General features: G+C 45.3%; 2 non-coding genes and 1 pseudogene across 2 annotated transcripts; 1 reads left to right on the forward strand and 2 right to left on the reverse strand.

Annotated features, from left to right (window-relative positions):
- Positions 1 to 1,232: 1,232 nt before the first annotated feature.
- Positions 1,233 to 1,379, reverse strand: LOC149937978 (U2 spliceosomal RNA; annotated as a pseudogene).
- Positions 1,380 to 2,520: 1,141 nt separating this feature from the next.
- LOC149937979 (5S ribosomal RNA) lies at positions 2,521 to 2,639 on the forward strand. Its single transcript, XR_016481844.1, has one exon. It is a non-coding gene; the product is annotated as a 5S ribosomal RNA (ribosomal RNA).
- Positions 2,640 to 4,544: 1,905 nt separating this feature from the next.
- LOC149937980 (U2 spliceosomal RNA) lies at positions 4,545 to 4,733 on the reverse strand. The gene has a single exon (XR_016481725.1). It is a non-coding gene; the product is annotated as a U2 spliceosomal RNA (small nuclear RNA).
- Between the last annotated feature and the right edge of the window lie 7,271 nt (positions 4,734 to 12,004).

Genomic DNA, 12,004 nt, shown 5'->3' on the forward strand with positions numbered 1-12,004 from the left:
TTTTTTGGTATATGATCCGGACGGGGATGTCTGTACTCGCTTCCTTCGAGTTTGCAAGGTGAGGCGTGCTTCAGCCAGGAATTCTTCCCGCCAGCTAAGTAGTTCTGGTGATTCTGTCACAAAGTTCCGTGCACGGTGACAAAAGTTCTCTATTTCATTTTCGGTCATTTCTGAGAACTGCCAATCTCGTTCGTAGATCGGCTCTTCGTATACTGGATGTTGTGATTGCGGTGAAGACTTCGAATCAGGTTCGTGATGTGATGGAGTTTTTACAACTGTGGCGTAACTCCCGGAATTTTTTGGTGAGTCAAAAGACTTCTGGGAAGGTCCTGACAAGGAAAGGCCCCAGCCATCTTCGCTCTCAACGAAGTTTCTTGCGTCTTGTTCCTCTTGATCCATTTTTTCCAGGTCCTCACCTGCGTCCGTGATAGCTGCAGTGTCTGCTACTTGTGGCATTACCACACTTCCGGGTTTGTCTGAGCCTTCGGGTGACGGGATCTGGACTTGAATATCCGCGTCCTGTGGAGCGGAACGCACTTTTTTCCTTTTCTTGGGGCAATCCCGAACCTGATGACTGTCCTTTCGGCAATAAAAGCACATTCGCTGGACTCCTTGATAGACAATTTGAATGCGATGTCCACTGATGGTCATCAGGTTCGGGATTGGGCTCTTGACCTTGACCTCCAGCCTCCGATTTCCATTACGGACGTCCTTCAACGGTCCCTTCTGGAATGTTTCCCATGTTTCGGACAATACCTCTCCGTAATTTTTCAGAGCAGCCTTTAAAAAGCTTAATTCCCACCAACTAGGTGCGCCTTTCACGGTGATTTGGGTTACAGGATCAGCCACTCCAACGATGGATAAATGCTTCTCCCCAACGATTATACCAGCATCAACAGCCTTTTGGTACGATACGATGTCCTTGAAGGATATCTGCGCCTCAGACTTCCCGATCATTTGGAAGACTGTGATGCTCTTGGGGCCAATGCAGTTGAAAAGAGCAATAGCCAAATCTTCTACATTGACCCCGTCGAATTTGATTCGTGCAGTGGCCTGCTTCGAAGACGAGGACTCCGCTGGAGTCGACTTCGACGCTACAGGAGGCATGGCGAACGTATGTGGAAACCGCCGAAGCGGAAACCGGTACTCAGGAACCGCTGGCTTGTAGCAGGCGGCAACAGGAAAACAGGAACAGCAGCCGGAACTGGATCTGGACTGGAGACAGGAACGGCAGCGACTGACGATTCAACGTGGCAGAGCAGGCAAACTCGCCTTATAGGCGTAAAACACTTCTCGCCCCCCGACTAAGATCTCGTTATAGAACTGATATTGGAAACAGATACTACACTTTGATCTTAGCCAAAAGGCCGAGAAGCGATAACCCGCTAGGAGCCGTCACTGTTTAACAAAGTAAAAAGAGAGAATTCGAGCATTTCAAATATTTCATAATTACGTCACCGAATGTTGGTCCTGGTGGGAGATGACAACGTTTGTAGCCATCGCGCGAACAAAGGAGAAGACGATATCTTGAATCCGTGAAAGAGAGGTACACCGCCAGGCCCGGACTGGCACTTTTGGGGTCATCGGCTAGAGACAGTAGAGTGGGCCACTTTACCGGGCCGTATGGAAAAAAAATCTAAATGGTGGTTTATAGGACCATAAATAACGTATTAAGTGTACTAGATTCTACGTCAAACGCGTTTAAATGACCATTTAGGAAAAATTTATTATAAGCGAATAGAGCGTTCTATAAAAGTGGACCATAACCGGTCACTTTTCATACAGACTATAGAGCTGGTTCAGCAGGACTAACAACTTTTGTTATTCTTTGGTTTAAGAGAATTCGGCTTATGTCCTGTCTTTATATGAATATTTTAGAGACGTACCTTTTAGGAGTTGTAGGAGGCACCCTAGGTGTTGAAGTATGTTTGGGGTTAAGGATATTTTCATGATCTAAGTTTCATCTTAAACACGTGGATTTGGGACTAGTATTTTCGAGAATTTTGCTTATTTGCCATCATACATTTATTACAAAAATCATTTAAAATAAGAAAAAAGGCGCGGAAAGCCGGAAATATGTGAAGCCTAGGCTAGCAACTACGCTACTAATAAAAATTGACTGCTCTCAATTTCTTACGGGTTTGCCAGATAAATATATTTCTCTAAGACGAAAAACCGGCCAAACCTTCACCTCCTCCGAACTCCAAAGGGGGAAAGCACACCACACCAATTTTATAGATTCGTAAACGCGCCTTCCCAATCGACCGCCATCACCTTACAGTCTACGGGGAGGGTGATGAAAAAAACTGTCTTTGGGGGGGGGGGGGGATGAAATTTCTGCGGTAAAGGGCTTGCTCGTTGGTTGTCTGTACGATAATATCGGCGCCCAGTAAACGTTTCTAAAAAGAGTGTATAGAACGTTCTATTGGAGCCGCATGCAGCCGGTGGCCCTCGGCGATCACCAACCTACCAGGACCTGGCTAGTCGCGGCTTGTCCACCGCTATCAATTACACTCTAGCGGCAACGGCCATATCACGCTGAATACACCGGTTCTCGTCTGATCACCGAAGTTAAGCAGCGTCGAGCGCGGTCAGTACTTGGGAGGGAGACCACCTGGGAACACCGCGTGCCGTTGGCTACTCATTTATTTTCGCGGGATGGGATTTGCGTCTTTTAACAGGAAAATACCTTCATCCTATCATTTTGACGCTGCTTTTTTTATGCAATTAAAAGTTCGCCCAGACGATAATATTATTTCGGTCAACTCTTGGCCTTTTTTTAACAACTGGCAGCATCTTCCCGTGAATAAAATACATGTTAGTATCAAAATTGAACAAAATAAAATGGCGAGAAAATTGGTTTTTATTTTATTCTACTTAAGGCTTGTACTTAAAATAGTACTAACTTACTTACTTACTTACTTACTTACTTACTTACTAACTAACTAACTAACTAACTAACTAACTAACTAACTAACTAACTAACTAACTAACTAACTAACTAACGTTTATCTCTAAACAAAAACATTTCCGCGGTAAAATCCACTCTGAAATGGCCTTTTCTGGTTTGGAATTAAGTCCAAAGTTAAAATTTTATTAACAAATTCTAATTGTGAAATATATTTTTTGTTCTAAATTTTAATCTTAAATGTAATTTAAATAGTTGAATCTAAAAAAGGACTTTTGGAAAATGTTTCATATAAGGTTTTATCATGGGACAGCCGCATGGATTAGGGGAGTAACCCAAAAATACAAAATATCAAAACAAACCACAGACAGAGATATATTTTTTAAACAAAATAATATAGCTAACTTTTATCTATTAATTGTTTTAGGTGATGTAGTTTATGTAAAATATAAAAATGAACCTTGGCACAATATAAATTTAATGTCATGTTTTATTGATACTTAGAAAAAGTAACAAACATTTCAAAAGTCAGATCTTTGAGATCCTTATTAGAAAAATATAACATTTTAAATCCGAACTCCTCTATAAATATTAAAATTATAAATTCCTAATCTACTTTAACAAAAGATATATCATATTAAGTTTAATACTATTAATGTTAGGAATAATCATGACTTTGAGATAAATAGAACAAAAATATTTAATTCCAAATATAGTTAATTATAGAGCAATATATAATAAATGATTTTGTACTTACCAAAAATAAGCCTTGCCACTTTATATCTTGGTAATGTAGCCGCCGCATGGGCGAAGCCGCGGGCGGCGGACCCCCGGCGGCGACTCACTGTCCACGGAAGACGGGAAGAGAAAAAAAATGGAGAGGGGCTTATTTCGTGTTTTCTCTTTACGCGGAACATCTTGGCTGGAACCCAATGACGTAAAAATGAGGGGCGCGCTGTCTCTACCCACCATACCGAAACCCGCGAATTTACGTTATGAAAACCGGTTCCTTCAGCCAACCACTTAGAACATGCACGATTTACGAACCTTGGGTTACGAATAAAACCACAGGAATAACACAGAACAACCTCTTTTCGCGCCTTTATTTTACCCCTCTTACTTGCCTCCCGCTCGTCGGCCATTGCCTCTGCCCTTAGCGGGGAGTCTAGCATCCACTCCTTGGGTATCCATAATGGAGGATAGGACTGAAAGGGGGAAAACCAAGCACGGACGCGCCCAGGAAAATACCAAGGAGGATAGGAAGGGAGGCGAAGTAGGAGGGATGAACGCGGCAGCATCCTTGTAAGAAGCTTAGCGGCGGAAAAATGGCGGCTAGACGTAGCGTAGCTGCCGCAATCTTGCCGCCATTCATCCCTCCTACTTCGCCTCCCTTCCTATCCTCCGTGAAAATACCGCGAAAAAGAGTGTATAACTAGGTAAAAGAAAATTAAAAACTGGAATCTTTCCGATTCTTCATTATTAACTATTCGACAATAAGGATTTTACCACTTATGACGTCAGAGGGGCAATATATTATAATAAAGAAATAAATATAAAGACAGCCAAATAACATTGCCCGGAAATACTGTGTTGCGCAGTGCGCCATTATAAGACCGTTTGATTTTTGATTTCAAGAGAGAAGTGGGCCGATCCCGGATTTACTGCAATACCAGGCCGACCCGTGGCGGAGGTGGAGCAAGCTCCGACCACTCCGTCGCCGTCCAAAAATAAGTTTAATATCTTGGGCCCCGATGGGACCCGTATCAGATATTAAGCTGATAAGAACAGATACTTAAAATTGTTTATTGGAAAGAACAAGAAACATTACAAGGCCTCAGCGGCAAAAATCAAAACCGAAAAAATTAGAAATGCAAAATAAAGTCGAGGTCATCAACCCAGGACACCAGCGGTCGAACGGGATCACACCAACGAGACAGGAACAGTGGACGAGCGAAGCGATGGAAATCCAGGCGGATGCGATGGCGGAGATGGTACCGGACGCGCTCGCGCACCACCACCGAAGAGTCGAGAGTACGTTCAAAAATAAATCGGTTACGGGAAAGCCACAGCTGGTAACGTACCTCCGCGAGGACCACGTGGAAGGCATACCGGAGGCGAGCAGGAACAGGAATCGGCGTGCCCCGAAGAACCGTGTCAACGGAAAGGAAGCGGAGGCCGAAAGTCGAGACCACGAGTCCGATGATTCCACGACTGTGGCGGCAATGAAAAAACAGGTGGGCCGCAGTTTCCAGCGACCCGCAAAAAGGACAAGCCGACGACCGCGCCATAGCGTGACGATACAAAAAATCGCGAGTTGGCAAGACATCGTGGGCCAACCGCCAAAGAAGATCGAATCGAGTTCCGAAGCTCCCGGGAAACGAGACCGAACGCCAAACCGCACACCAGTTGACCGTAGGAGACGACAGGACGACCCGCAGCGGGTGAGGCTCAAGCAGCTTGTCGTAGACCCACGAGTGGAGGATCGTCGACCAAGGTATCGGACCATTGTGGCGGGAACGAAGAGAGCGACACGAGTCGATAAATCCGGAGTATTGCGGCGCGACGTGGGCCAAATGAGGTTCGGCATTGGACCACGGAAGAGCGAACAAAGTGCGCGTACTGGTTGAAAGCAGATAGCGAAGGAACGCGGAGAGGGGATGACCCCGAACGAAGAGAGCGTGTAAGGAGCGCACGACCGAAAGCGAACGCAACATGGTAGCGATGTCCGACAGTCCGAGACCTCCCTGTGAAACCGGAAGAGACACCGTGCGGCGAGAGACCCATTCGGCTTTCCCGGACCATAGGTAGGCGTGACAAGTCTTAGCGAGCCAAATCAAGAAAGGTGACGAGAACGCAATTATCCCGGCGAAGAACGTCAGCTTCGGGTAGAGCATGGTGGCCAAGAGCTTCGCCCGACTGCGCATCGAGAGCGGCACGGAACCAACCTGCGACAGAAACGCCGAAACCGCGTGGCGACATCCCTCCTCATTAGCGGGCGATGGACCAGAAGCGCTAAACCAGACACCGAGAATCTTCACCTCTCCTGTCCAAAGCGGAGGTAATGTCGTTGGCCAAGTCAAATAATCGATTCGCCCCAAACGGAGAATCCTGGTCTTGGTGGCATTGAGCAACGCTCCAGTTCCGGCACAGTACTCCCGCATTAGAGCAAAAGCACCGACGACAGAGTCAGTGTCCGCTAAGAGTAGCGAACAGTCATCCATATGCGATACCGATGAAGTCGCGACCGAAGCGGGAAGCGAGAGCGGACGTATCACAGCCGACGAGGAGAGGGATCGTAAATACGTCTCGAGAGTCAGGATGAACAAGGCTGGCGACAGCGGACAACCCTGGCGAACCCCACTCGAAACGGGAAAGGGGTCAGTTAACCAACCATTGACGCGAGCGCGACTGGTGGGAAAGGCGTATAAGAGACGGACCATTGCGGTAAATTCCACCGGAAAACCGTACCTATTGAGGACGTAAAACATGAACGCGTGACTCACCCGGTCAAAGGCTTTGCTCATGTCCAGCGACACCAAATATCCGGGAGACGAAGATGAGCGGACGTGATACAACGCGTCCCGCAAAAACATCAGGCTGTCGTGGACTGTGCGACCACGCACCGCGCCGGTTTGTGACGGCGTGACGAGAGACGGGAGCACCTGCGCGACACGAAAAGATAAGGCTTTCGCGAAAATCTGACGATCAGCGTTCAATAAGGTTAGAGGCCTCCAGAGATCTAGCGACGAAGACGGAGGGGTACTTTTGGGCAATAGGGCCAAAACACCGCCATTGGTTTCTTCCGGAAATCGACCGCGAGCGAGACAGTCTTGGTAAAAGGCCAACAATAGAGGTCCAACCAAGTCCCAAAAAACCGAATAAAAAGCCACCGGGAGGCCATCGAGTCCAGGGGAACGACCCGTTTTTAACGCACGCAACGCGAGCTGAAGTTCGGCTACAGTTAAACTAGAGGTCAAATCCCGCGAAGAATCATGCGAGAGGCGAGGCAAAGATGCGCACAATGCCGGCCACACTGAGTTATCAACGGGGCGATGAGAGTATAAATCTGCGTAGTAACCCGAAACCCGACGCAACACGGCAGGGACTGAAATCGCAGTGTCATCAAGCGAGTCCGTGGATAAGCGGTCGGCCTTAAAACGACGATAGAATGCCGCGGTGTATTGGGTTTCACCGTCGAGGGTGACAGCAGACGACGTGGTGACGGCGTGACGGTACGATGACAATTGCCGGGACTCGATGGCTGACTGCAAGTCATGGACCTCCCGAAAAAACTCTGAATTTCGAATGGGCGAACGGAGAACCAGAGCCAGAGTTCGTCGAAGAAACGAAAGTTCGACGCGAGAAGCGTTTGCCCGCGTTCGACCTTCCGCTCGAAAAAACTCTGCTGCAAAACGTTTGAAGGAAAGCCATCGTGAAACCGGATCAAGTAAGGACACAGTGTCCAAGTGGGCAACAAACGTCGCACGCGCACGGTCTCGTATGGTGACGTCCTGGAGCAACGATTCATTCAGTCTCCACACGCCAGGGCCTCGAGGCATGGACGCGAAAGAACGAAACGATATGACCAAAGCCGAATGGTCTGATACCCTGTCGTAAGGTGTTCCTAATAAGTCGACCGAAGCGGATATAATTGCATCGGAGAGGCGGCGCGAGACGTACACGCGATCGATTCGTGATTGTATGCCACGACCTGACCACGTAAAACCAGGATCACCAGGTTGCGAAACTCTAAAACTGTCAACCACAGCCATGTCAGACACAAATGCTGAGAGATCTTCAACGCGGGAATCCGGTAAACCCGTACCACCAACTCTATCCGCCGAGTCCAACACGCAATTAAAGTCGCCAAGCAAAATAAAATGGCTAAAGGGACCGTCTAAATAACGAGTCAGAGACTGGAAAAAGCCACTCCTTTCCGCGGGAATACTCGGTCCGTATATACCGAGAAAGCGAACACGGTCACCGTCGACAAGGACGTCCAAACTAACGACACGGCCAGCAGAATCAGTCCGAAAAGACAAAGGCGAAATTCGGGAACTAGAGCGTAAAATAATCATCACGCCACAAGAATAAGATGAGCCCGCGCTCATGTACACCCGTGACGTGAAAAAGGAAGTCATAACACGGCGGCGATCGAGAACCGAAAATAAATGAGTTTCTTGAAGACAGAGTACATCTATCTCCGAGGACCGAAACCAAGCCGCAACGCGTTCCAACTTCCGTGCCGAGCGAAGACCGTTAACGTTAAAAGTTCCGACTCGAAGACGTACCGTCATCAGTCCACCGCGTTACTCTTCAGCTTCTTGCGTGGCGTGAGCTTGATGAGTCCCATCGACTGCGTAGAGTGATTTGGACGTTCCTCAGTTCGAGGTGGCGTAAGAACGACGGAACTGTAGTTTGGTTTATCAACCGGATGAGACGTCTCTGGTTGAAAGCTTGGTGGAAGAAAGACTGGTGTCAATGGCTGAGTCTCTGGAACATCCTCCATCTCAGCGTCGCCAACGGAGTAGACGGCGTCATCCTCACGATGGGTAGAGATTGAAGCAGCCAGGGTAACATCAGCGGAGAGATCTGGTTGCGGATTTGGCGCCGATGCTTCGGAGCCGGAAGCCGCAGTCGATGCATTTGGAGTGGCGTTGTCCTTAGAAGGAACTGGATCAATGATCGCAGGCTCTTGACGTGTGCCGACAGCGCCATTCTCATTTGAACCGGAACGAGTAGAACGGCGGCCACGTTCCACGCATGCAGACGCTACGTGACCAGGCTTGCGGCATTTGAAACAGAGAGACTCGACACCGGCGTAAGTGATGGTCCACCTAGCCTTGTTCGAGCCCTCGATGATGTTAGGGATTCGGCGGCGCATCAGAAACAGGATCTTCCTGGTCCCGTTAGTCACGGAAGGATGATCCTGGTGGAAAACGAACTCCCAGGAGATAACGTCGCCAAATTCACGTAAACGGGTGGCAATGGAAGCGGCATCGGCGTAAGCTGGAGCCCCCCTCAAGAAGAGGGTGACCCGACGGGCGTCGAGGGAAGAGATTGGACAGGCGTGACCTTTCACAGTCATCGAGTCCAACTCCATCATGGCATCAAAGAAACGTTGGGATGTGAACGAGACATCAAAGCGGTCTGAGGGCATTGGCTGGATACAACAAACGGCGCGAGGGCCAAACATAGCTTCGAATTCACGAGCGAGATCAAGGAAACCGACTGACTTGGGCGGGTAAACTGAAGCGGTTAACTGGCGTTGCGGAGCAATAGCCATGGCGAAAAATAACACCGACGCCGAAACGAAGGCAAAAAAGGGACGAATGGCACACCTGATGGGTGGCCAAAAAACTTGTAAAAAAACCCAAAACAAATCGCAAGTCCAAAAATCGAAAGTCCAATAAAAATCGGGTCAGTTGTCGTAAACTTTGAAATTAACGCAAAAAAATAGTTTAGCAGCCGAAAAGATACTAAAATTTGCAACGTTCCTAAGGCAGAAGAACTATATTCTGCTAAACAAAGCGATCTTCTGCAATACATCCAAACAATGTTGCCAAATATAGCATTATTTCAGAGCGAGAAACGATAAAATGCCTTTCAGAACAGGCCATTGACAACTTCCGCAAATCCGTTAGAATAATAATGGTTGACCAAAGATTTATTATTAAGAAATAAGGAAAATTTCCAAGTAAAAAACAGGAGAAGGAAATTTATCTTTTTGAAATTTGTTATTTTAACTCTTTCAGATTATTTGTTTTTCTTCTCAAAATCGCGTTCAGTGATTTATCAAACTTTTTCATGTTTGAACTTTGTATAGTTAGCTTTTACGTAACAAGTACCTTGTGTTTTTGGCACAATACGTAAGGGTAAAAAATAGATAAAAGCCTTAAGAAACGTATAAGCAGAAGTTCATAAAATCTAAGGTAAGTAGTCGCTTTTTCAATTTTACAATATGATTAATAAAATAATATGCTTAGCGTAACGTTTACGCGTACTGTTCATAAAATATTGTAAGAAGCGTCCACATTATTCGATAGCCTCAAGGTAGGTATTTTGTTTGTATGTTACGTGATTTCGTTTAATGTTATTAAAATTTTACAACCCTTAAATTTTGAACCTTTGGGTATACAACTTGATTTGGAAACTTTAAATTTGGCTGCGAAGGCGCTAACACATATTACCAAAATTGTCAGGTAGTCTTTAAAATTATGTACATCATTCAAATTTGTCAGAGTCAAAGTAAGTATTTCAGGTAACTATTGTTTCATCCTTACATACGATTTATTTAAGGTACGACATAAATAGTATATTTTATACTTTTTTTAAATAAAATAGACAAAACACGAATCAATGCGTAAGTAAAGAGTTTTATTTTAATAATTACCTTAGAAAAGAGTTTTCATTCAATAAAAACCGTAGTAAATAGTTGTATTTCAATAATTTAATATTAAATTATTATGTTCTATTTTAATAACGGGTGTTTTCGGATCACAACAATGCAGCGTGAAGGTATAAGGTGGGAAAGATGACAAAACGCGCCCTCACGCGTTTAAGGGTTTCCATTCGAACTCTCTCTTCTCAAACATAAGTGGGGACGCGTTTGTTTTCGAAAAGTTGGATATTTCTGGCTTTCCCGATTTTAAATTTTATTTCGCTTAGAATTAACGAGAGAACATATATAAGCGGAAAAATCACTGGCAGAGGGGCAAAGGATATTACACATTTGACAGGAATAAAATTAATCTCAAAGAAAGTTTATTAAATGGTTCAAAAATTGTTTCGCGCTTTCGCAAGGTTATAATAAAAGTTTCGTTGCTTTTGCAAAATAGATATCCTTTTCTATACGCCATATTTATGTTGTATAACAAATCTCTGGCAGAAAGTCCGTCGTGCGCAACTTTGAATAAGAAGTCGCGTCAGACAGCTTCGATCAACCACGACCCTCTTCTAACGAATTCTGTTTTCCAAATTTTAGTTCTAATCTCGTTGAGACAATACAGGTAGTTTTTTCAGTGGCTAATTTTACGGGATATTCGGAGTTATTTAAATCTAAGACATGCTGGGCTTTTTTGACTAAACGTTTCGCCGCAACAGAAAAGTCTTTTATATCTACGTAGTTCTGGCCAACGTCGGCCGCGTGGGATATTATGGTTCCCGACGCGCGCCGAAAACTGTTTTTGCAGAAGTAGATAGATGGTAAGTGAGCGACGCTTTAATTAAATTTTCTTCGTTTATACATTTGATAATTCACAACCATTTGAGGGTAGTTACCTCTGTTGTTAAATTTCGCGTATTAATGTCCTTCGCAAACAGGCAAGCACGTGGTTGTTCTATATACAGATTCAGTTTTATAGCACCAGAAGAACCTTTATATTATTTTAGCAGTTCCATTAAGGTTCATTTTATTAAATTAACTAATTGTACCGAGAGGTTACCTTGTTACCGCCACCTAGCGCGCTAATTGCGCTTTAAATGAATTTAAATTAATTAATATGTACACTTTTCAATCCTTTCTTACACATCATTTTTTACATTGTCTCATTACTCGAGGCTAGGTACTTTGCATTAAACACTACACCCAGAATCTTGAAGACGGCCATTGCTTATGTTTACCGGCATATCTTCACCAATTTGGCAATGGCCTAACTCTTCTCAAATTATTTAAGACTCGTGTCTGGCCAAGTACAGTAGCGTTCCTCCTTCCCTACTGCTTCTTCAACGTAGTCTAAGATCACGATTGACGAAAGTGACGTCATCAGCGTGGGTCTGATCCTCGACCACGGCACTGGAAGAGGAAATGTCTCTTAAAATGGGATTCGAATGGATGTTATGTGCGAGGGGCTAACCACTCTTAGAAAGTCTGTACACCGGATTACGCTTAGATTAGCACTGCCAAAGGCAGGGACTTCAAAGATTACGCGTAATCTCATTAGTACAGTCGAAGGTACGGCTCTGTACACCGATTACGCGGAGTGATCAGCCCCTCGGTTATGTTATTTAAATTCGATGCCAAAACGAAATGATCAGGTATCGTCACGCAAATGTGTTTCTTTAAATTTTGAATAAAATAATTAATTGGCTCACTTA

The sequence above is a fragment of the Leiobunum rupestre genome, chromosome 6 (assembly GCF_980474605.1).
Source record: "Leiobunum rupestre chromosome 6, qqLeiRupe1.1.hap1, whole genome shotgun sequence".
NCBI lineage: Eukaryota > Metazoa > Arthropoda > Arachnida > Opiliones > Sclerosomatidae > Leiobunum > Leiobunum rupestre.